At 44.1% G+C, this 22,191-nt stretch overlaps 1 long non-coding RNA gene across 3 annotated transcripts in view; it reads left to right on the forward strand.

The window, feature by feature from the left end:
* The window catches only part of LOC141111218 (uncharacterized), a 94,090-nt gene that overhangs the window by 66,251 nt on the left and 5,648 nt on the right, over nucleotides 1–22,191 (forward strand). For all 3 annotated transcript variants that reach the window (XR_012236402.1, XR_012236401.1, XR_012236403.1), the window contains 2 exons: nucleotides 19,158–19,714; nucleotides 20,535–20,696. This is a non-coding gene — a long non-coding RNA (uncharacterized lncRNA). The remainder of the gene's footprint in view (nucleotides 1–19,157; nucleotides 19,715–20,534; nucleotides 20,697–22,191) is intronic.

Here is a 22,191-nt window from a genome sequence, read left to right on the forward strand (position 1 = left end):
GCTGGGCCACTCAAGGACATTCACAGAGTTGTCCCGTAGCCAACTTTGTTATCTTGGCTTGTGTGCTTCGGGTCATTGTCCTGTTGGAAGAAGAATCTTCGCCCCAGTCTGAAGTCCAGAGCGGGTTTTCATCTGCATTCATCTTTCCCTCAATCCTGATTAGTCTCCCAGTTCCTGCCGCTGAAGAACAACCCCACAGCATGATGCTGCCACCACCATGTTTCACTGTAGGGATGGTATTGGCCAGGTGATGAGCGGTGCCTGGTTTCCTCCAGACATGACACTAGCCATTCGGCCAAAGAGTTCAATCTTTGTTTCATCAGCAGGAGAGTTTTGTTTCTCATGGTCTGAGAGTCCTTTGAGTGCCTTTTGGCAAACTCCAGATGGGCTGTCATGTGCCTTTTTACTGAGGAGTGGCTTCCGTCTGGCCACTCTACCATACAGGCCTGATTGGTGGAGTGCTGCAGAGATGGTTGTTCTTCTAGAAGGTTCTCCCCTGTCAGAGTGACCATTGGGTTCTTGGTCACCTCCCTGACTAAGGCCCTTCTCCCCCGATCACTCAGTTTGGCCGGGTGGCCCGCTCTAGGAAGAGTCCTGGTGGTTCCATACTTCTTCCATTTACGAATGATGGAGACCACTGTGCTCAATAGGACCTTCAATGCTGCAGAAACGTTTCTGTACCCTTCCCCCGATCTATGCCTCCATACAATTCTGTCTTGGAGGTCTACAGACAATTCCTTGGACTTAATGGCTTGGTTTGTGCTCTGACATGCACTGTTACCTGTGGGACCTTATATAGACAGGTGTGTGCCTTTCCAAATCATGTCCAATCACCTGAATTTACCACAGGTGGACTCCAATCAAGTTGTAGAAACATCCCAAGAATGATCGGTGGAAACAGGATGAACCTGAGCTCAGTGTTGAGTGATACTGTACTTATGTACATGGATTTTTTTTTTCCTTTTTTATTTTTAATAGATTTGCACTGTAGGTGCCCCGATGTGTGCACTTACTGTTGTATATGTGGGGGTGCCTCAAGTTTTTTTTTTTTTGGTGGGGGGGGGAGTCGGCAATTTTATATCTTTGGCTGTAACTTTAATTTTTTTTTTACTTTTTTTTATTGCATAGGAGACAAAAAGTCCCCTATGTGATGATTTTTTGGTGACATTTTCTCTTTAATGAGACATCCAGGGTCTAAAAGGATGTGTGGAAGAATTTAGGCAGCAGTGCAGTTTCTTGTCGCCATGGCAACCTGGCGCCTGGGATTTGTTGAGCCCTCTGTTACAGTTTGGGGATATTCATAGTATATGAATGTTGTGCAGCACTTTTTACTAGCTGGTATTTCCCCAAGATTTGCCCGTTCTCCGGACTCCCAGTGCCTTCAGACGGATTGCTGGTCGCAGGATTGTTCCATCCTGATCACGGCATCTCCACAAGCCAGGCGCCAAGCTCTGGAACCCGACCCTACCCTTATTATATCATAGGGTGGTGGATAGGCCAGGTATAAAAAGCCAGGGAACAATGGGGTCCAAAATGTTAACCCCTTCCCCAGCCTGGGCCAGCTACTACCTAACTGATGTACAATAGGCAACCTGATTACACTCATCCAGATAAAACTGGCTTTATGGAAGTTATGTGCACCACACCAGACACAACATCTGTGACTGACACCCCGGTACCTCGGCATCTCGGTGACAGTCATTGGGCCCTGTGTGTGGACAGCAGCAACCAGAATTGTACCCCAATAAATGAATGGGTGCCCTTGTTCTCCCATCCCAGCAATTCCATTCAATGAGGATCTCAGCACTGCCCCCCGGCACTGACAGGAGGTTCTGCGCTCCGCTACTAATCCAGGTTGTGGGCTGGCATAGCACAGAGCGTTGCTGCGTCCGGACCCCAACATTCAGCCGCAGCCTATGAATGGGCCCCGCTGTGCTGAGTGACTTCTACTGACACCCAGATAGAGAAGACCAATCATATACAGATAAGCAGAGAATAGGTGCAGGAACTCCTCCCTTCATCTCCGCCCCCTACCCACCTCTGAGCACCGTCCCATGGTTCCACCCCCTACCCACCTCCCAGTACCACCCCATGGTTCTGCCCCCTACACACCTCTGAGCACCGTTCCATGGTTACACCCCTACCCACCTCCCAGTACCGCCCCATAGTTCCGCCCCCTACCCACCTCTGAGCACCGTGCCATGGTTCTACCCACTTCCCAGTACCACCCCATGGTTCCAGCCCCTACCCACCTCCCAGTACCATCCCATGATTCCACCTATTACCCACTTCCCAGTACCGCCCCATATTTCCGCCCCCTACCCACCTCTGAGCACCGTCCCATGGTTCCATCCCCTACCCACCTCCCAGTACCGCCCCATGGTTTCACCCCTACCCACCTCCCAGTACCGTCTCATGATTCCGCCACCTACCCACCTCTGAGCACCGCCCCATGGTTCCGCCCCTACCCAACTCCCAGTACCGCCCCATGGTTCCGCCCCCTACCTTCCTCTGAGCACCGTCCCCAAGGTTCCACCCCCTACCCACCTCCCAGTACTGCCCCATGATTCCGCCCCCTACCCACCTCTTAGCATCGTCCCATGGTTCCATCCCCTACTCACCTCCCAGTACCGCCCCATGGTTCCGCCCCTACCCAACTCCAAGTACCGCATCTTAAGGTCATTGAGTGGCCTAGCCAGTCTCCAGACCTTAATCCTATAGAAAATGTATGGAGGGAGCTGAAAATTCGAATTGCCAAGCGACAGACAAGAAACCTTAAGGATTTAGAGAAGATCTGCAAAGAAGAGTGGACCAAAATCCCTCCTGAGATGTGTGCAAACCTGGTCACCAACTACAAAAAAAACGTCTTACCTCTGTGCTTGCCACCAAGAGTTTCTCCAACCACTGTCATGTTTTGCTTGGGGATCAAATACTTTTTTTACTTACTGAACTGCAACTCCATTTATAACATTTGTATCATGTGTTTTTTCTGGATTTTTGGTTGGTATTCTGTCTCTATCATATAATATACACCTATGATAAAAATTATAGACCCTTCATTTCTTTGTAATTGGGCAAACTTACACAATCTGCAGGGGATCAAATCATTCTTTTCCCCACTGTATGTTCTCCTCCAACATGGCTGAGAAAGCCAGAAACCTCATGGGAGGTCTCATCCAGAATCCCATCACTACAGGACTAGAATGACCCGTCCTCTGATAGGTGACAATGATGAACAATCTGTGGAATGGCTCACCTCCAGAGTCTGGCCTCTGACCTCCAGAGTCTGATTTTCTTCTTCTGTAAATATAAAAAAAATTTAAAAGCCAAAATAATAATAATATAAGAAAAGAAATAGTTTATCAGCAGGAAATATTTTTTTTGGTTGATATTCTGTCTCAATCATATAAAATACACCTATGATAAAAATTATAGACCCTTCATTTCCTTGTAAGTGGGCAAATGTACACAATCTGCAGAGAAGCAAATCATTATTTTCCCCACTGTGTATCCCATCATTTGTGGACTTTCCTACAGACTAAATAATATACACTGATTTGGGTGATTTTCACCAAAGAAATGGAGCAGAATACATTCTGGGATACATTTATTAAGAAAGGTTCTTTATCTGCAAACTTTTATAATGGAAATGAAGAAAAACACTTTTTTTGTTTTTTTTCCCTGTTTATTTAGCAAAAAATAAAACCCCCAGAGGTGGTTGCACACTGGTTGCGTGGTGGTTGCACGGTATTTGCGCGTTGGTTATAATAATTTCTATAATAATTCCGTCTCTGCCGGCCGCCTTGACTGACCTCTATGAATGTTCTGCTGATTAATCTCCAGCCAAGGCATCACTCCCACCATCCTCTATGGATGTCCACAGGTACTCTTTGTTCTACCGTATCTCCGCCTCTCATGTTACCTGGTCAGAGAATACAGCATTGAGTTATAAGTCCTGAGGGCAACCCAGGGGCACAGTACCCGTAGGCCCCTACTAGGCCACTATAGGTGAATGTACACTAGCCAGATGTCTTCTCTGACCACAGATACAAGAATTCCACATACAGCTAATATAAGTACCCACATTTACCCTAAGCTGACCTTGTATTCCCTGCACAGCATGACTTACACAGGGAGAGGAAGGGGCAACACTAGCGGGGGATTTACTAAAGATAAATAGACTGAGAACTCTACAAAGTGTAGTTGCTCCAGAGCATACCCTGTTTCCCCGAAAATAAGACCTAGCGTGATCGTCGGTGATGGCTGCAATATAAGCCCTACCCCCCAAATAAGCCCTAGTTAAAGTCCTTGTAGGTCTTATTTTTAGGGTAGGGCTTATTTTCGGGGAAACACGGTAGGGCTTATTTGGGGGGTAGGGCTTATATTGCAGCCATCACCGACAATCACGCTAGGTCTTATTTTCAGGGAAACAGGGTAGTAAAGCAGGAGGTGCTCTACTGACTTCCATCATCTAATCATATGAAAGTAAAAACTCTTTTTTTTTTTTTTTTTTTTTTTAATCTTCCTTGCATGTGATTGGGTATTCTGTGCAAACTGAGGATTCTCCTCATTTACTAAGCTCTGGAGCAAGTGGTAAACTGCACAGTCTATTGGCCTTTAGTAAAGCAACCCCTAGGAGCCAAGAAGGTTCCTGAGGGCAAACATGCTGACAGGGTGAGTCTAGGCGTTACCTCGTGGGTGTGCTACTGCTACTTCATTGTCCAATCAGGAAGCTGGGGGTGGGTCTTTCTTCATTGTGGGCGCCAGGATCTAGAGAGAAGAAGGGAGCAGATCCTGTATGTTAAAAATAAACTTTGATTGTAAATAGAATAAAAATCACTTCCAGTATAATAATTAGGGGAGCGCATACCACAAGGCCACCCTGGGGGGGAACTGAGAGCCCAACAATCAGGAGCTGGTGGCCAGAGATGGAAATAGATGGAAGAAGCTGATGGCCATAGATGGAAGGAGTTGGTGGCCAGAGATGGGAGGAGATGGAAGGAGCTGATGGCCAGAGATGAAAGGAGATTGAAGGAGCAGGCCAGAGATGGCAAGAGATGGAAGTAGCTGGTGGCCAGAGATGGCAAGAGATGAAAGTAGCTGGTGCTTGTCAATTGCCTCTCAAAAGAAATTTGTGTGTGGATTGCTTTTCAGATTAGTGGCAGTCTTTTTTAATCAGAGCAGTAGAGGGGGCATTAGTGTAATTGTCTAGGGAGGAGGTGGTGTTTAACCGCTTGCCGACCAGCCACCGTTCTTATATGGCTCCCCTGCGCAAATCGCTGTAGCTTTACGGCGGCCGCTTTGAGGGGTATAGGGGGCACGCCCGCCACGTGACATAGAAGCTAATGCGCGTGCCCGGAGGCCGCAATGTCCGCCGGGCACCTGCGAACACTCCTGGCAGAGACAGAATGGAGATCTGTCAATGTAAACAAACGGATCTCCCTTCTGTCAGGGGAGAAGAGACAGATATGCTTTTCCTAGTAATTAGGAACAGCCATCTGTCTCCTCCTCCAGTCAGTCCCATCCCCCCACAGTTAGAAACACACATAAGGGAACACATTTAACCCCTAGTGTTAACCCTTTCCCTGCCAGTGACATTTATACAGTAATCAGTGAATTTTTTTAGCACTGATCGCTGTATTAATGTCAATGGTCCCAAAAAAGTGTCCGATCTGTCCGCCGCAATTTTGAAGTTCAGCTAAAAATCACTGATCGCTGCCATTTCTAGTAAAAAAACAAAAATAATAATAATAAAAATGCCATAAATTTATCCCCTATTTTGTAGACATGATAACTTTTGCGCAAACCAATCAATTATTGCAATTTTTTTTCCCAAAAATATGTCAAAGAATACATATTGGCCTAAACTGATAAAGAAATTCTTTTTTTTTTAATTTTGGGATATTTATTAGAGCAAAAAGTAAAAAATATAGTGTTTTTTTTTTTCAAAATTGTCGATCTAGTTGTTGGAACACTGTCTATCACAATGTCAGTGCAGGGAGGTGGGGCTCTACAGTGAGTGACATTCTCACAACACCTGTCAGCCTGAGATCCACTCTGTCATCCGGATGATCTGTAAGCCCCGGTTCACACTGAAGCAGCGCGACTTGCAGCGCGACTGCTCCAAGGCGACCTGGACACGACAGGGGCGGCGACTTGCAAAACGACTTCTATATAGAAGTCTATGCAAGTCGCCTCAAGTCGCCCCCAAAGTAGTACAGGAACCTTTTTCTAAGTCGGAGCGACTTGGGTCGCTCCGATTAGAACGTTTCCATTGTACAGAACGGGACGCTACTTGTCAGGCGACTAGGTCGCCTAACAAGTCGTCCTAGTGTGAACCGACCGAGTCGCCAGAAGAAAGCCATTACTGTGCAAATGCCACAAAGTATCCCGTATACAATATGCCAAACAGCACAGAGACCAGCCTCAAACCTTCTGGCACAAAGTCATTTGGAGTGATGAGACCAATTTTAAGCTTTTTGGCCACAACCATAAACACTACATTTGGAGAGGAGTCAACAAGGCCTATGATGAAAGGTACACCATTCCTACTGTGAAACACGGAGGTGGATCGCTGATGTTTTGGGGTGTTGTGGATTAATTAAAGCTTCTCCTATAAGCAAATAATTCCATGCGCTAATAAGCACAATCAGAGCTCTCTTGTATAATTCCGGGAAAGCGTGCTTGTTTATCTCCAAGTAACACAGACAGATGCTGGTATCACGTTGAGCTTAGCAAAATCCTGTCTACCATGGTATGCTGCTTTTATTTATACTGTAAACATGAATAACAAAAGAAGGTGGTGGCTTCAGAATCAGACACTTGTATTCTTTCAAAAGAACCAATCACACACATGTATATATTCAAATAGAATTCCAGTAGTGACATGTGCAGATGGTCGTGCGCAGAGCCATGCGGCAAGCTTCTTGTGAGACACAAAGTGTCTCACAATTTGAACACTACTTACATGACTCTGAACACGATCGGGTGCACATTCCCACTGCTGCCAATGACGCGAGCCGTATTCTATCATGGCTCAGTGGGCCATGATTTTTGTATGGCTATGCTATGGTTCCCATGTACGCAGATTTGTTTGCTAGGAACGTAAAGGCAGTCGCCATGAGGTGGCCAGTCTCTTGGTGAGGCATAAACGAATATCCCTAGAAGAGCAAACAGATCTTCCGCGTCCACGGGAAGGTTTCCGCAGCCAATGGTCCTCCACCGACGTCTGTATGTGCGAATACTCTCACATGAGCGTAATATAGCAGAACTGACACTGGGGGACATCTGACAACATACATTTAATAAAAATTTCCACAACAGGGGATGTGTGAGCTACAAAGTCACAGGAAATTTGGTCAAAATTGTTGGCAAGATGAATGCAGTACGTTATCAAAAAATACTGGAGGAACATTTGCATTCATCAGCCAGGAAGCTGCGCATGGGACGTACTTGGACATTCCAACATGACAATGATCCAAAACACAAGGCCAAGTCGACCTGTCATTGGCTACAGCAGAATAAAGTGAAGGTTCTGGAGTGGCCATCTCAGTCTCCTGACCTCAATATCATTGAGCCACTCTGGGGAGATCTCAAAGTTCATGCAGGACAGCCCAAGAATTTAAAGGAACTGGAGAGTAATGGGCAGCTTTACCATCTGAGAAGATAAAGCGCCTCATCCACAAATACCACAAAAGACTTCAAGCCGTCATTGATGTTAAAGGGGCAATACACGGTATTTAGAACTGGGGTATGTAAACTTTTGATCAGGGTCATTTGGAAAGTTTCTGTTCTCATTACGATTTTAAAAAGAGTAAACACAGTTGACTGATAATAAATGGCTTCAGCCAAACACTAACCATGTGTGAAAGAAAAGTTTTTGTGTTATCATTCATATTCTCTATAAAATGGCCAAGAAATCATACATTTTGCCAGGGTATGTAAACTTATGAGCACAATTGTGTGTGTATGTATGTATGTATTATATATATATATATAGAGATATATATATATATATATATCTCTATATATAATGTCAGTTTATAAGCAACTTTGCTGTTGGACTTTTCCAACAGGCCCCTGGGCCACAGTTTGGAGACCACTGTTCTAGATTGATACCCTGCAAAGCCTTTAAAGCATTGCCTGTGAAAAACTTTGGGTACTGTAATTTCAGGCAATTTCACAAGAACATTCAATTTTTAAAGTAGAACTATAGCCAAAACTTTTGTTTTTTCATTTTGGATAGAGTAAGACCCCTTTCACACTGGGGTGTTTTGCAAGCGCTATAGCGTTAAAAATAGTGCCTGCAAACGGTCCTAAAACAGCTGCTTCATTCACTTCTGCCTGAGGGCTTTCACACTGAAGAGGTGCGCTGGCAGGGCGTCAGAAAAAGTCATGCCGGCAGCTTATTTTTGAGCGGTGAACTCACCGCTCCTCCACCGCTGCTTCCCATTAAAAATCAATGGGGCAGCACTGCGATACCGCTGGCAAAACGCCACTCCGGCTGTGCTTTGCGGGCGGATTTAACCCCTTTTTGGGCACTAGCGGGGGGTTAAAACCGCCTCGCTAGCGGGCGAATAGCGCTGCTAAAACTACGCTAAAAATAGTGCCGCTTTATCGCTGACGCCCTAGGCGGCACAATGTAAAAGGACTCTTAAGGAGGGTTATAACCCGTCAGGTGTTTTCCTGCCACCTGTGTCCCATTGGGGAGATTTCCCTTCACTTCCTGTCCCATAGCAAAAACAGGAAGTGAGAGGAAATCCCTGCAAATTAAGGGAATTCCTTGGGGACCCCAGGTCACCAGAACTAATGTCCCCATTGGAAGATTTCCCCTCTATTACTTTTTTGGGGAAAAGATTTTCTTTTACTTTCACTTTCAGTGATGATGGTAAACAGTTCAAATAGAGAGAATGAATCTCCCTAACGGGGCCACAGACAACAATAAAAACTGACAAGTGTTCTAATCCACCTAGAACAAAAGTTTTGCCTTTAGTTCTACTTTAAGGTTTGACGTGTTTGGTATCATTTACTTGACGCAACCCAATCTTTTATATTTTATCAAAATGGGTATGGTAATGAGTTTGTTTGCACTAAAAATCATTAAAGTGTATTTAAAAAAAAATATGTGTACAATAAATAATAAATAGCTGCACAAATATTGTGTGACATAAAAATTACAACTGCCTCCATATTATTTTCCAAGACGTCTGCAGTCAAAAAATACCTAATTGTTTGTGGGCTGAAAGTAAAGCTCCATATACACTATGAGATTTTCTGCAGATTTTTGTCTTTAGATTTACCAAAACCATATAATATGAGGTCAAACCTTAAAAGTTTTCATTTGTATGCAATCAGGCAGGCCCTTGCACTACATGGTTTTGGTGAATCTGAAGACAAAAATCTGCAGAAAATCGAATTGTGTGTATGGGGCTTAAGTTTTAGCAAAATTTACAGATTTTAACGTGTGTGCGAAAAATGAAGGATTTTCCCTTTTAGATAAGTGGTTAGGCCCCTCAGGCTCCATGTTTGTCCTAAGAGGATCCCCCTTTTAAAACAGTAATAACCAGTGGCGGCCCGTCTATAGGGGGCACATGGGCGCCGCCCCCCAAGCTATTTAAAAAAAAAAAAAAGCCCTTTAACCACTTGAGCCCCGGACCATTATGCTGCCTAAGGACCAGAGTTCTTTTTCCAATTTGGCACTGCGTCGCTTTAACTGCTAATTGCGCGGTCATGCAATGCTGTACCCAAACGAAATTTGCGTCCTTTTCTTCCCACAAATAGAGCTTTCTTTTGATGGTATTTGATCACCTCTGCAGTTTTTATTTTTTGCGCTATAAACGGAAAAAGACCGAAAATTTTGAAAAAAAATGATATTTTCTACTTTTTGTTATAAAAAAAATCCAATAAACTAAATTTTAGTCATACATTTAGGCCAAAATGTATTCGGCCACATGTCTTTGGTAAAAAAAATGTCAATAAGCATATATTTATTGGTTTGCGCAAAAGTTATAGCGTCTACAAACTAGGGTACATTTTCTGTAATTTACACAGCTTTTAGTTTATGACTGCCTATGTCATTTCTTGAGGTGCTAAAATGGCAGGGCAGTACAAAACCCCCACAAATGACCCCATTTTGGAAAGTAGACACCCCAAGGAAATTGCTGAGAGGCATGTTGAACCCATTGAATATTTATTTTTTTTGTCCCAAGTGATTGAATAATGACAAAAAAAAAAAAAAAAAATATTTACAAAAAGTTGTCACTAAATGATATATTGCTCACACAGGCCATGGGCCTATGTGGAATTGCACCCCAAAATACATTCAGCTGCTTCTCCTGAGTACGGGGATACCACATGTGTGGGACTTTTTGGGAGCTTATCCGCGTACGGGGCCCCGAAAACCAAGCACCGCCTTCAGGATTTCTAAGGGTGTAAATTTTTGATTTCACTCTTTACCGCCTATCACAGTTTCGGAGGCCATGGAATGCCCAGGTGGCACAAAACCCCCCCAAATGACCCCATTTTGGAAAGTAGACACCCCAAGCTATTTGCTGAGAGGCATGGTGAGTATTTTGCAGCTCTCATTTGTTTTTGAAAATGAAGAAAGACAAGAAAAAACTTTTTTTTTTTTCAATTTTCAAAACTTTGTGACAAAAAGTGAGGTCTGCAAAATACTCACTATACCTCTCAGCAAATAGCTTGGGGTGTCTACTTTCCAAAATGGGGTCATTTGGGGGGGTTTTGTGCCACCTGGGCTTTCCATGGCCTCCGAAACTGTGAAAGGCAGTGAAGAGTGAAATCAAAAATTCACGCCCTTAGAAAGCCTGAAGGCGGTGCTTGGTTTTCGGGGCCCCGTACGCGGCTAGGCTCCCAAAAAGTCTCACACATGTGGTATCCCCGTACTCAGGAGAAGCAGCAGAATGTATTTTGGGGTGTAATTTCACATATTCCCATGGCATGTTTGAGCAATATATCATTTAGTGACAACTTTGTGCAAAAAAAAAAAAAAAAAATGTGTCTCTTTCCCGCAACTTGTGTCCCAATATTAAATATTCCATGGACTCGCCATGCCTCTCAGCAAATAGCTTGGGGTGTCTACTTTCCAAAATGGGGTCATTTGGGGGGGGTTTTGAACTGTCCTGGCATTTTATGCACAACATTTAGAAGCTTATGTCACACATCACCCACTCTTCTAACCACTTGAAGACAAAGCCCTTTCTGACACTCATTGTTTACATGAAAAAGTTATTTTTTTTTGCAAAAAAATTACTTTGAACCCCCAAACATTATATATTTTTTTAAAGCAAATGCCCTACAGATTAAAATGGTGGGTGTTTCATTTTTTTTTTCACACAGTATTTGCACAGCGATTTTTCAAACGCATTTTTTGGGGAAAAAACACACTTTTTTAAATTTTAATGAACTAAAACACACTATATTGCCCAAATGTTTGATGAAATAAAAAAGATGATCTTAGGCTGAGTACATGGATACCAAACATGACATGCTTTAAAATTGCGCACAAACGTGCAGTGGCAACAAAATAAATACATTTTTAAAAGCCTTTAAAAGCCTTTACAGGTTACCACTTTAGATTTACAGAGGAGGTCTACTGCAAAAATTACTGCCCTCGATCTGACCTTCGCGGCGATACCTCACATGCATGGTGCAATTGCTGTTTACGTTTGACGACAGACCGCCGCTTGCGTTCGCCTTAGCGCGAGAGCAGGGGGCGACGGGTGCTTTTTTTTTTTCTTTTTTTTTTCTTTATTTTTTTGCTTTTTTATCTTATTTTTAAACTGTTCCTTTCATTTTTTTTTTTTTTTTAATCATTTTTATTGTTATCTCGGGGAATGTAAATATCCCCTATGATAGCAATAGGTAGTGACAGGTACTCTTTTTTGAAAAAATTGGGGTCTATTAGACCCTAGATCTCTCCTCTGCCCTCAAAGCATCTGATGACACCAAGATCGGTGTGATAAAATGCTTCCCCAATTTCCCAATGGCGCTATTTACATCTGGCGAAATCATCAAATCAAGTCATAAAATGCTCGTAGCTTCCGGTTTCTTAGGCCATAGAGATGTTTGGAGCCACTCTGGTCTCTGATCAGCTCTATGGTCAGCTGGCTGAATCACCGGCTGCATTCTCAGGTTCCCTGTTGAGACAGGAGAGCCAGAGAAAAACACGGAAGACGGGGGGGGGGGGCATTCCCTCCCACGGCTTGTAAAAGCAGTCTAGAGGCTAATTAGCCGCTAGGATTGCTTTTACATGAAAGCCGACCGCTGGCTGAAAAGAATGATACCAAGATGATACCTAAACCTGCAGGCATCATTCTGGTATAACCATTCAAAGTCGTGAATGGCGTACCTGAAGACAAAAAAATGGTTAACAATAAAGCACAGTAAACGGTAAAGTATAAAAAATTGCATACCTGAAAAGCGAACATGATAAAACATAATAACAATAAAACATTGTAGAATAGAATACAGTAAAAAGAGCAGAACAAGAGAGAGAGAATAGAGAGAGAGAGAACAATAAAACGACAACTATTTTTTTTTATTTTATATATTTTTTTTTTTTTTTTTTTACACTTTTTTTGTAACTAACTTTTATAACGGTAACCGGTTCCAGGTTCGGGTCTCTCAAAATGCGATGGCATCTTGGGAGACCCTGTGAAAGTGTGCCTAGTCTGTGCAATGCTGTACCCTACGCTAATACTCAACTAATGAATGGTAGCGTTCAAAACATTCACCAATGCAAAGACCAGGATTGTCAGGACAGGAGAGACAATAATAGCGGGTGTCACATCTATATCCGCGCTTGCTGCAGACACGACATCTTTTGGTTGGGGATGTGAATGGGGGAAGTACGGGCGCTGCAGAAGTGGTGGGTTCCCAATTAGGATTGGCGAATGCAGCAGGAAGGGCATTATGGGCATGACGGGCCTGTGTTTGTCTTCTTGGTGGCAGCGGGACACTAATTGTGCTTGCCACCTCACCAGCTTGAACTGCACTTATGGGACTCACCACGTCACCAAGTGTTACTGCAGTGCTGGTTTGACTACGACCGGGGTGTACTAGGCCGCTGGCGCTTGCCAATTCAATAAAAAGCTACCAAAAAAACTGTTAGCGATCGCAGGGATCAGGCCTGACTCTGCGAACGCTGCAGTTATGCATTTAGTGTTTTGTAAGTGACAGTGATCGATCGATACTGCACTTGGGTGGGCTGGGCCGGGCGAAGGGGCAAAATGCAGGTGCTAGCAGGTATCTGGGCTGATCCCGCTAACACTGCGTTTTTGGGAACCCTAAACTGCTGGGGACGCTAGTATAGATCTGATCGGATCAGATATTGATCCGTTCAGATACTATACCACTAAGGGAGGTGTACGGTGCGTGCGTGGGTGTTAGCGGTACTGGCGCTAATCTGACGCTGCTTGGGGCTGGTGCTTGCCAGTTCACCAAAACGCTACCAAAAAAACTGTTAGCGATCGCAGGGATCAGGCCTGACTCTGCGAACGCTGCAGTTATGCGTTTAGTGTTTTGTAAGTGTCAGTGATCGATCGATACTGCACTTGGGTGGGCTGGGCTGGGCCGGGCGGAGGGGCAAAACGCAGGTGCTAGCAGGTATCTGGGCTGGTCCCGCTAACACTGCTTTTTGGGAACCCTAAACTGCTGGGGACGCTAGTATAGATCTGATCGAATCAGATATTGCTCCGATCAGATACTATATCACTAAGGGAGCTGTACGGTGCGTGCGTGGGTGTTAGCGCTACTGGCGCTAACCTGACGCTGCCTGGGACTGGTGCTTGCCAGTTCACCAAAATGCTACCAAAAAAATGTTAGCGATCGCAGGGATCAGGCCTGACTCTGCGAACGCTGCAGTTATGCGTTTAGTGTTTTGTAAGTGACAGTGATCGATCGATACTGCACTTGGGTGGGCCGGGCGGAGGGGCAAAACGCAGGTGCTAGCAGGTATCTGGGCTGATCCTGCTAACACTGTGTTTTTGGGAACCCTAAACTGCTGGGGACGCTAGTATAGATCTGATCGGATCAGATATTGATCCGATCAGATACTATACCACTAAGGGAGGCGTATGCTGCGTGCGTGGGTGTTAGCAGTACTGGCGCTAATCTGACGCTGCCTGGGGCGACGCATATCACCGCCGGGCGATCAGGGGGCTAAACCTTTATTCGGTAATAAACGGCGGGTGCCCTGACACTATAAAAAATAAACAAACTAACCAGCGTCACCCGTAACACTTATACGGTGATCAGTGGTGAAAGGGTTAACTAGGGGGCCATCAAGGGGTTAAAACATTTATTCGGTAGTATATGGGGGTCCCTGTCGCTATAAAACGCTGACGGCGAACCTAAATATTTAGGTCCCTAACTAGCGTCACCAGCGACACTAATACAGCGATCAGAAAAATGATCGCTTAGCGACACTGGTGACAGGGGGTGATCAAGGGGTTAAAACTTTATTAGGGGGGGTTAGGGGGGTATCCTAGACCTAAAGGGGGGTAATACTAACTGTCCTAACACAGTAACTGTCACAAACTGACACCAATCAGTAATCAGAAAAAAAAAAAACTGCTGGTGTCAGTTTGTGACGGGGGGGGTGATTGGGGGGCGATCAGGGGGGGATCGGGGTGTTTCGTGTGCCTGGCATGTTCTACTGTGTGTGTAGTGTTGGTGCACTCACATACCTGTCTTCTCTCCTCGGGCCGGAACGGAAATTACCGAGCCGAGGAGAGATGACATCATTTCCTTTGCTGCTGTTTAGCATACAGCAGCAAAGGAATGATGTGATTGGCCGGCGGCTATCGCGAGGGGGGGGCCACGAACGGATGGCCTCCCCCTCATCTCCGATCGCCGTGGGACCAAAGACGACCGCCTCGGGCACTGAGGAAGGCAAATCACGTATATATACGTGATTTTGCCTGTCCGTGCCACCTTGCCGACGTAAATCGGCGTGAGGCGGTCGTCAAGTGGTTAAGGGCTCTTTCACACGGGACGGATCCATGATGATCCGCCCCGTGAACATCCGGTTGCTCAGCGGGGATCGCTCCGCCGATCCCCGCTGAGCAGGAAGATGACAGGTCCGTTGCTGCACACTGTGCAGCGACATACCTGTCAGAGTGCCGCTCCCCTCTATGGGGGATCGGATGATGACGGACTGTAGAGTCCTTCGTCACCCGATCCAAAAACGGATGGAAAAGTAGGTTTTTCCTCCGTTACACTTTTTCGGATCGGAGCGGGTCGGATGTCAGCAGACATGTCACTGCTATAAAATACGACACTCCATAGAGATCTGTGGAGGGTCCGTTCAGATCCGCCTAAAAAACTGACAGGCGGACCTGAACGGATCGTTCATGTGAAAGGAGCCTAAGAGTGTCTGATTGCAGGCTGGGAAGCTGATTTGCCCTTGTTTAGGGCGTTTTCGGGGCGCAAGCGATGCAACACTCCCCTGAGGAAGTCACATGGTGTGATGTAATGCATAGGAAGTGACCGGACCACATGAGAACCGGAAGTGATGTAAGAGGCACCTGAAACGCCATCCAAGTTACAGATCTGCTGTTTTTTTCACTACTCTGTTGTAAGTTTCCACTTGGCTTTTAAATAAATCAGTCAGTTTATACATTCTACACTATGGGAGATTCTTCTTTATCCCCTGTACATACCCGCTGGGAATGCATGTCCGTATGGACTAAGCCGGAGCCACCATCTAATATACAATACCTGGAGAAGGGCCATCTACCATCACAACATCTTGGAAAGGTCTTCAGCTACACCCATCTCCACTGCTTTTCACTATCCATATGGAGAGGTAAGAGTCTAGTGAACACTGAGTGATACACACGAAGAGTGACACACCAGCGATTTTATTGAAGAGCACTTATTGAAGCACTGTCTGCACTTTGTTTTATCATAGACTTTATTTATCTTCACTTCATGAACTATTGCAGCACCACTATTTGTTGTGTCAACAGTGTGATAAAGAGATATTATACGGATTATTGCTACATTCATCTATATAAATTACATGTGTCTCATTGATATATTGCATATGCATAGGAATTTTATTATTGATATTTACATTTTTTTTTGCACTGAAGTCATCTTATGTACACAGATCATATTTGTATTTTGGACAGCGCCATGAGCTTTTATCATTGGCATTGATTTATTTGAACACAAGCTCATATTTGCACCTAGCAATTTTGCACAGCATCTTTAGCGTTTTTTTTGCACAGTCGCATTTTTTAGCAATTTTTGCACAGATTATCACACAGTGCTAAATCATCTATCATTAGGCCACCGCTATTTGTTGTGTCAGCAGTGTGATAGAGAGAGATTATACAGATTATTGCTTCATCTATAATAATTACATGTGTCTCATTGATATATTGCATATGCATAGGAATTTTATTATGGATATTTATATAATCTTTTTGCACTGAAATCATCTTATTTGCACAGATTCATATTTGTATTTTGCACAGCGCCATGAGCGTTCATTGGCATTGATTTATTTGAACACAAGCTCATATTTGCACCTAGCAATTTTGCACAGCATCTTTAGCGTTTTTTTTTGCACAGTCGCATTTTTTAGCAATTTTTGCACAGATTATCGCAAAGTGCTAAATCATCTATATTTATAATATTAAGTTGCGCTGATCACTTATTTATTTTACTCCCAACTCTACTGTCATTTGTCTCTGGCCTCCTTTCCTATCTTTTTATTGGCCGGGACCGGAGGACGGTGGGCGGTGCTTTTTGCGGCACCACTTCCAGTTTCCCGGCTCACTGCTGTGTGCACTTGGAGTATAGTCAGTACCGGAGACCGGAGTGAAGGACGGCCAGGCTCCGGTATACTGGGGAAGGGGAGGACGGTCAGGCTTGGTGCTGTAAAGCTGAGTTTTCTATTGCTTGTTTTACTGACAGTCCAGCCTGGCACTGGCAAGCTTGTTGTGGTGCTCATCGGCTTACTGTTTCAGCAGTTGGCACAATGCCAGAGCCACTTTCTGCTGCCCTCAGTGGCATGCCTTGGCCCTATTTTACCCCTGGTTCATACATATGTGGTGCAGGAAACGCATTGCAATCACAATGTGTTTTTGTTCTGCTGCAGGTGTCAATTAAAGTTAACAACTCCCCAAAAAAAGGTCGCAAACGCAGTGTTTGTCTGAACCAGATCGCATGGTTGGTCAAAAAAAGGTGCCTGCACTTCTTTGGTGCGATTCAGCCCATTCAAAATGAATGGGCTCAAATCACACCACACAGAATCGCATGTGAATTGCACAGGAATGCGGTGCAGTTCCTGTGCGATTCACATGCAAACTATAGTGTGAAACCAGGCTTACTGTGTTGATTGCGGTGCAATCATGGCCCATTCATTTTGAATGGGCTCAAATCGCACCAAAATCATGCATGCACAAATTTAGGAACCGCACTGCAACCGGTTCGCATGATCCTTTTGTGAATGCGATCCGGTGCAGGCAAACACACTGTGTTTTGCAACCTTTGTTTGGGGTGTCGTTAAGATAGCACTGACACCCACTGCAGATTGCAAGGGGGTTGCGATTTGAATGATGTGCGTGGATTGAGGGTTTCCCGCATTCTAGTTTACCTCTGTGTATCTCCTAAGCAGTAGTATGTTTTTCCTTTCATTAATTACACACCTTCTCGCACCCGCTCAGATGTGAAACTAGCCTAAAGAAAAGTCAGTGTATTCCTGGCTGGTAATTTTTCAGTTGATTGTTTTTTTTTTTTTTATTCTGTGAATAATTGAAAATTAAGCACATGTGAACACAATGAGTGTGCTGCCTCCCCCAAGATGGTGCCCTTTGTACCTGCCCAGTAAGATTGGCTATTACAGTGCAGCACCCTATGGTAGGCAGTGCATCCCCCCCCCCTTTTTTTTTTTTTTAATCTGTAAGGCTACTTTCACACTGAGGCACTTTACAGGCGTTTTAGCACTAAAAATAGCGCCTGCAAAAGCACCTCTCCTGTCACTCCAATGTGAAAGCCCGAGTGCTATCACACTGGGGCGGTGCGCTTGCGGGACGTTAAAAAAAGTCCTGCAAGCAGCATCTTTGAGGTGGTTTAGGAGCGGTGCATACACTGTTCCTCTACCGTACCTGCCCATTGGAATCAGGGCTGGTGCAAGGATTTTTGACTCCCTAGGCCAAACCTCATTTGGCGCACCCCCCTTGGCTCCACGCCTGACTCCACCCCCTTTGCCCTGCCCATGTATACCCCACCTTTTTAATAAAGCAGCGGCTGCCTGCTGATGCTGAGACTTAGTTGCTTGCTGAAGAGAGAAGAGAGTAGGAACACCAGTGGCCAGGGGCCCCTAGGCAGCTGCCTAGTTTACTTAGTGGTAGCACCGGCCCTGATTGGAATGCATGGGCAGCACTGCCGAAGTGCCTGCAAAGCGCTTCGGCAGTGGCGCTTTTAACCCCTTCACTCAAAGTAGTTCCTTGTTTTACAGAACAAATCTCTGATTAGTTTTTTTAGTGGTCCTAAGAAGCAGTTACAGGCATGATAGACCACGATTGCTAGAAGGTTGAGACAGTCAATCCTTCTAGCTTTCAAAATTCATAGACTCTCAGATTTCATCTTTAAGAGCCCATTTCACCTAGATCCTGAATCCAAAGAGGAGAAGGCAGGGACATCGGTGGAGCAGACCTGCAGATAAGCTACATGATCTAGCTAGGATATCTTCATCATGCACTATGGAGTGGAGGTAAAACTCAGTTCCAAACCTGGCATTTGTCAGAAAGGCCTTGCAGGCAGGGGTCCCACTCTAAGGTAGGCCTGCGGTTAATTTATTATCCTCTCAGGTGTGCCGTCCTGGAAGGTTCGTAGAAATACTGTTACCGCTAAGTCTAACGTAGGCTTTCTCCTATCACCTGGAAGGCGATAGGAGAAAACCTACGTTAGACTTACCGGTAATGGTATTTCTACGAACCTTCCAGGACGGCAGGCCTACTTCCCACCCAATGGAGGAGGAAAAATTGTTGAACACTAGGTGGTGAGTACCTAGGAGGAATGATTGCCCTTGTGAACCGGTTTCAGGAGTACTTTATTGCAAACTGAGGAGCAAGGGGAAGGGTGGGGACTTATAACAAGCTGTCAATTGATTGTGTTTCCTGTAGGGAAGAGGCCCTCATCTCTCAGGTTTGCCGTCCTGGAAGGTTCATAGAAATACCGTTACCGGTAAGTCTAACGTAGGTTTTCTCTTCTGATGATGTATTGGCCAAAGCAAAACAATGGCTGACAGAAGATATTCAAGACGAGATGCAGGAGGTTCCTGCAGAAAGGTCAAGTCAGGAAGAGCATGCTACTAATCTGGAAGAGAAAGATGCTGCAAAAACAGACACACGTCAAAAAAGACAACGAGCAGAAGAGAATCTTCATTGTGGTCCAATTGATGCCATGTTTAGCGTTGTATTGGGGCCTCGTGTGGAGGATTCTTCTGAATTTGCATCAATAATCAGCCTGAATGATGAACTTCATCTCTATTTGAAGGAACGAGTAATTGACAGAAGAAGTGGTTATCCACTTCAGTGGTGGAAAGAAAATGAGGCACGCTACAAAAGACTTACCTCTTATGCTAAAAGATACCTCTCTGCTCTTCCTTCCTCTGTACCAAGTGAGCGTGGTTTTAGTGAAGTGGCAGCAATATATGAAAAAAACAGAACCCATTTAACAGGTGAACATGCTGAAATGTTATGCTTTCTGCACTATAATATTGTTCTACTTAACTGGGAGTATTGAAGACAATGTAGTGTTCCCACTGTCTAGGTTTTTGTACTGCGGTAGTGATTTAAATTTAAGCAGTGCAGTGCAATGCAGTATATACGTTTTCTATGTTTCTGGAAGCCATTTAATAAGTTATTATTTTTTAAGCATTTTATTTTTCCCAGTTTTCTTTTAGACCTCATTCATCACACCATGGTGCAGACAAAGATGTCCGTTTTGAAATCTGTGTTTTTTCCTATCAGTTTTTCATGTAGGTATGGTGTGAAGAACGAGCCCTTAATGTTCAGTTTATACCAGATTTGTGTAGAAAATAGTTTTTATTTTTCAAAACTTTAAATGTACAAAATATTGGCAACTGATATCGGCTATCGTCCTGAAAGGTGTCTGGAAAATCATTATTGTATCAGCCCTGAAAAAACAATATCGGTCGACCCCCTAACAGGAATCACCTAGGCAATCTGGTTGGAATCACTATAATTATTTTTCTATATTATTTTGAGCATTATGGCCTATAAAGTCCCATAGGGGTGTTACTTGCTACAGTTAAACTATTGTTTGGGATAATGGCCTAACCATTTCCTGGCTATACTTCTATCTAGAATATACTATTTACATTGTGGGATCTTGTCCATTTCCATATGGTATAATCGCATAAATAGATGCCAACTGTCCCTGATTTTTTGACACAGTCCCGCCCTCTGTCCCAGGATCTCAGCATCAACCTTAAGGTTTTGCACATTTGCAGTAACTGCAAAATACATTAATTGCAGGGATCAGGACCACCACTGAGCTGCACGTGTGCACTCCAGTTTACAATCCGGCACAGGATAACTAAACACTTGGGAGTGACGTCATCCCGTACCAGCCAAACAAGACAGATGAAGACCCCAGACACCCAGAAGAGGCCGGGGAAAAGATGCAACCACCAAGAGGTATATCAGAGCTATTCTTGTGAAATTGCACATACATTTGTTCTGTGTGAATGCCTGCAAAATAAAATATTACTAGACTATTTTCTATCCAGGTCAGATGTTCTTAATTCACAGGAATAGCATGACTCATGAAAACATTATTGTATAATTGTGGTCACTAGATGGAGCTGATGATCATAGCAAATAAGCATTAATTATTGGCAATTATTATGTGGTATGATCCCACCGAGGACTTTATTAAGAGACCACCCAGCACTCCGCCATGGAAAAGCCCTGTCCCTTCTGTGTCAAACTAAACACCCCCCCCCCCCCCCTCCGCATGCTGTTTGTATATCTAATCCCCCCTCTTTTCAGCACTTTTTGTTTACAAGTTTGAATCTGTATTTTTGCTCAAACTGATTTTAACCCCCAACCATTATATATTTTGTTTAGCAGAAACCCCTAGAGAATAGAAAGCCAATGATTGCATTTTTGTTTTTTTATATCATAGTTTTTGCACAGTGGTTTTTCAAACCCAATTTTTTGGGAAAACACTTTGACCACTTGCCACTCAGGCCAATGCTGACATTTTTCTCCTACATGTAAAAATCATCTTTTTTGCTAGAAAATTACATAGAACCCCCAAACATTATATATGTTTTTAGCAGAGACCCTAGAGAATACAATGGCGGTCGTTGCAACTTTTTATCTCGCACGGTATTTGTGCAACAATTTTTCAAACGCGTTTAAAAAAAAAAAAAAAAAAAAAACAGTTTCATGCTTTAAAAAGAAAAACAGTAAACTTAGCCCTTTTTTTTGCATAATGTGAAAGATGAAGTTATGCTAAGTAAATAGATACCTAACATGTCAGGCTTCAAAATTACACATGCTTGTGGAGTGGCGCCAAAGTTCGGTACTTAAAAATCCCCATAGGCGACGCTTTAAAAATTTTTACTGGTTGCATGTTTTGAGTTACAGAGGAGGTCTAGGGCTAGAATTATTGCTCTTGGTCTAACATTCGCGGTAACACCTCACATGTATGTTTTGAACACCGTTTTCATATGTGGGAGGGACTTGCGTATGTGTTCGCTTCTGCGTGCGCACACACGGGGACAGGGGCACTTTATTTTTTTTTAATTATTGTTAATTTTACTTTTAATTTTTTAGTTTGACACTTTAAAAAAAAAAAAAAAAACATTTTTTGAGCACTTTTATTCCTATTACAAAGAATGTAAACATCCCTTGTAACAGGATTATGGCATGATCAGACCTCTATAGAGTGAGATATGGGGTCAATAAGACCCCCCCCCCCCATCTCACCTCTAGGCTGGGATAGCTGAAATAAAAACCAAAAAAAAAAACATCTCAGCTTGCCAGCCGAAGCGGCACTGTTTGTTTAAATGCAGAGGTCAGGTGTGACGTCATAACATCGCGCCCAGCCCCTGAACGATCATAGAGACTCCGGCGACCATCTGGTCCGCCGGACATCTCTATGGTAAACATAGGGGCTGGTGGA

This window comes from Aquarana catesbeiana, linkage group LG10 (genome assembly GCF_042186555.1).
Source record: "Aquarana catesbeiana isolate 2022-GZ linkage group LG10, ASM4218655v1, whole genome shotgun sequence".
In the NCBI taxonomy this organism is placed as follows: Eukaryota; Metazoa; Chordata; class Amphibia; order Anura; family Ranidae; genus Aquarana; species Aquarana catesbeiana.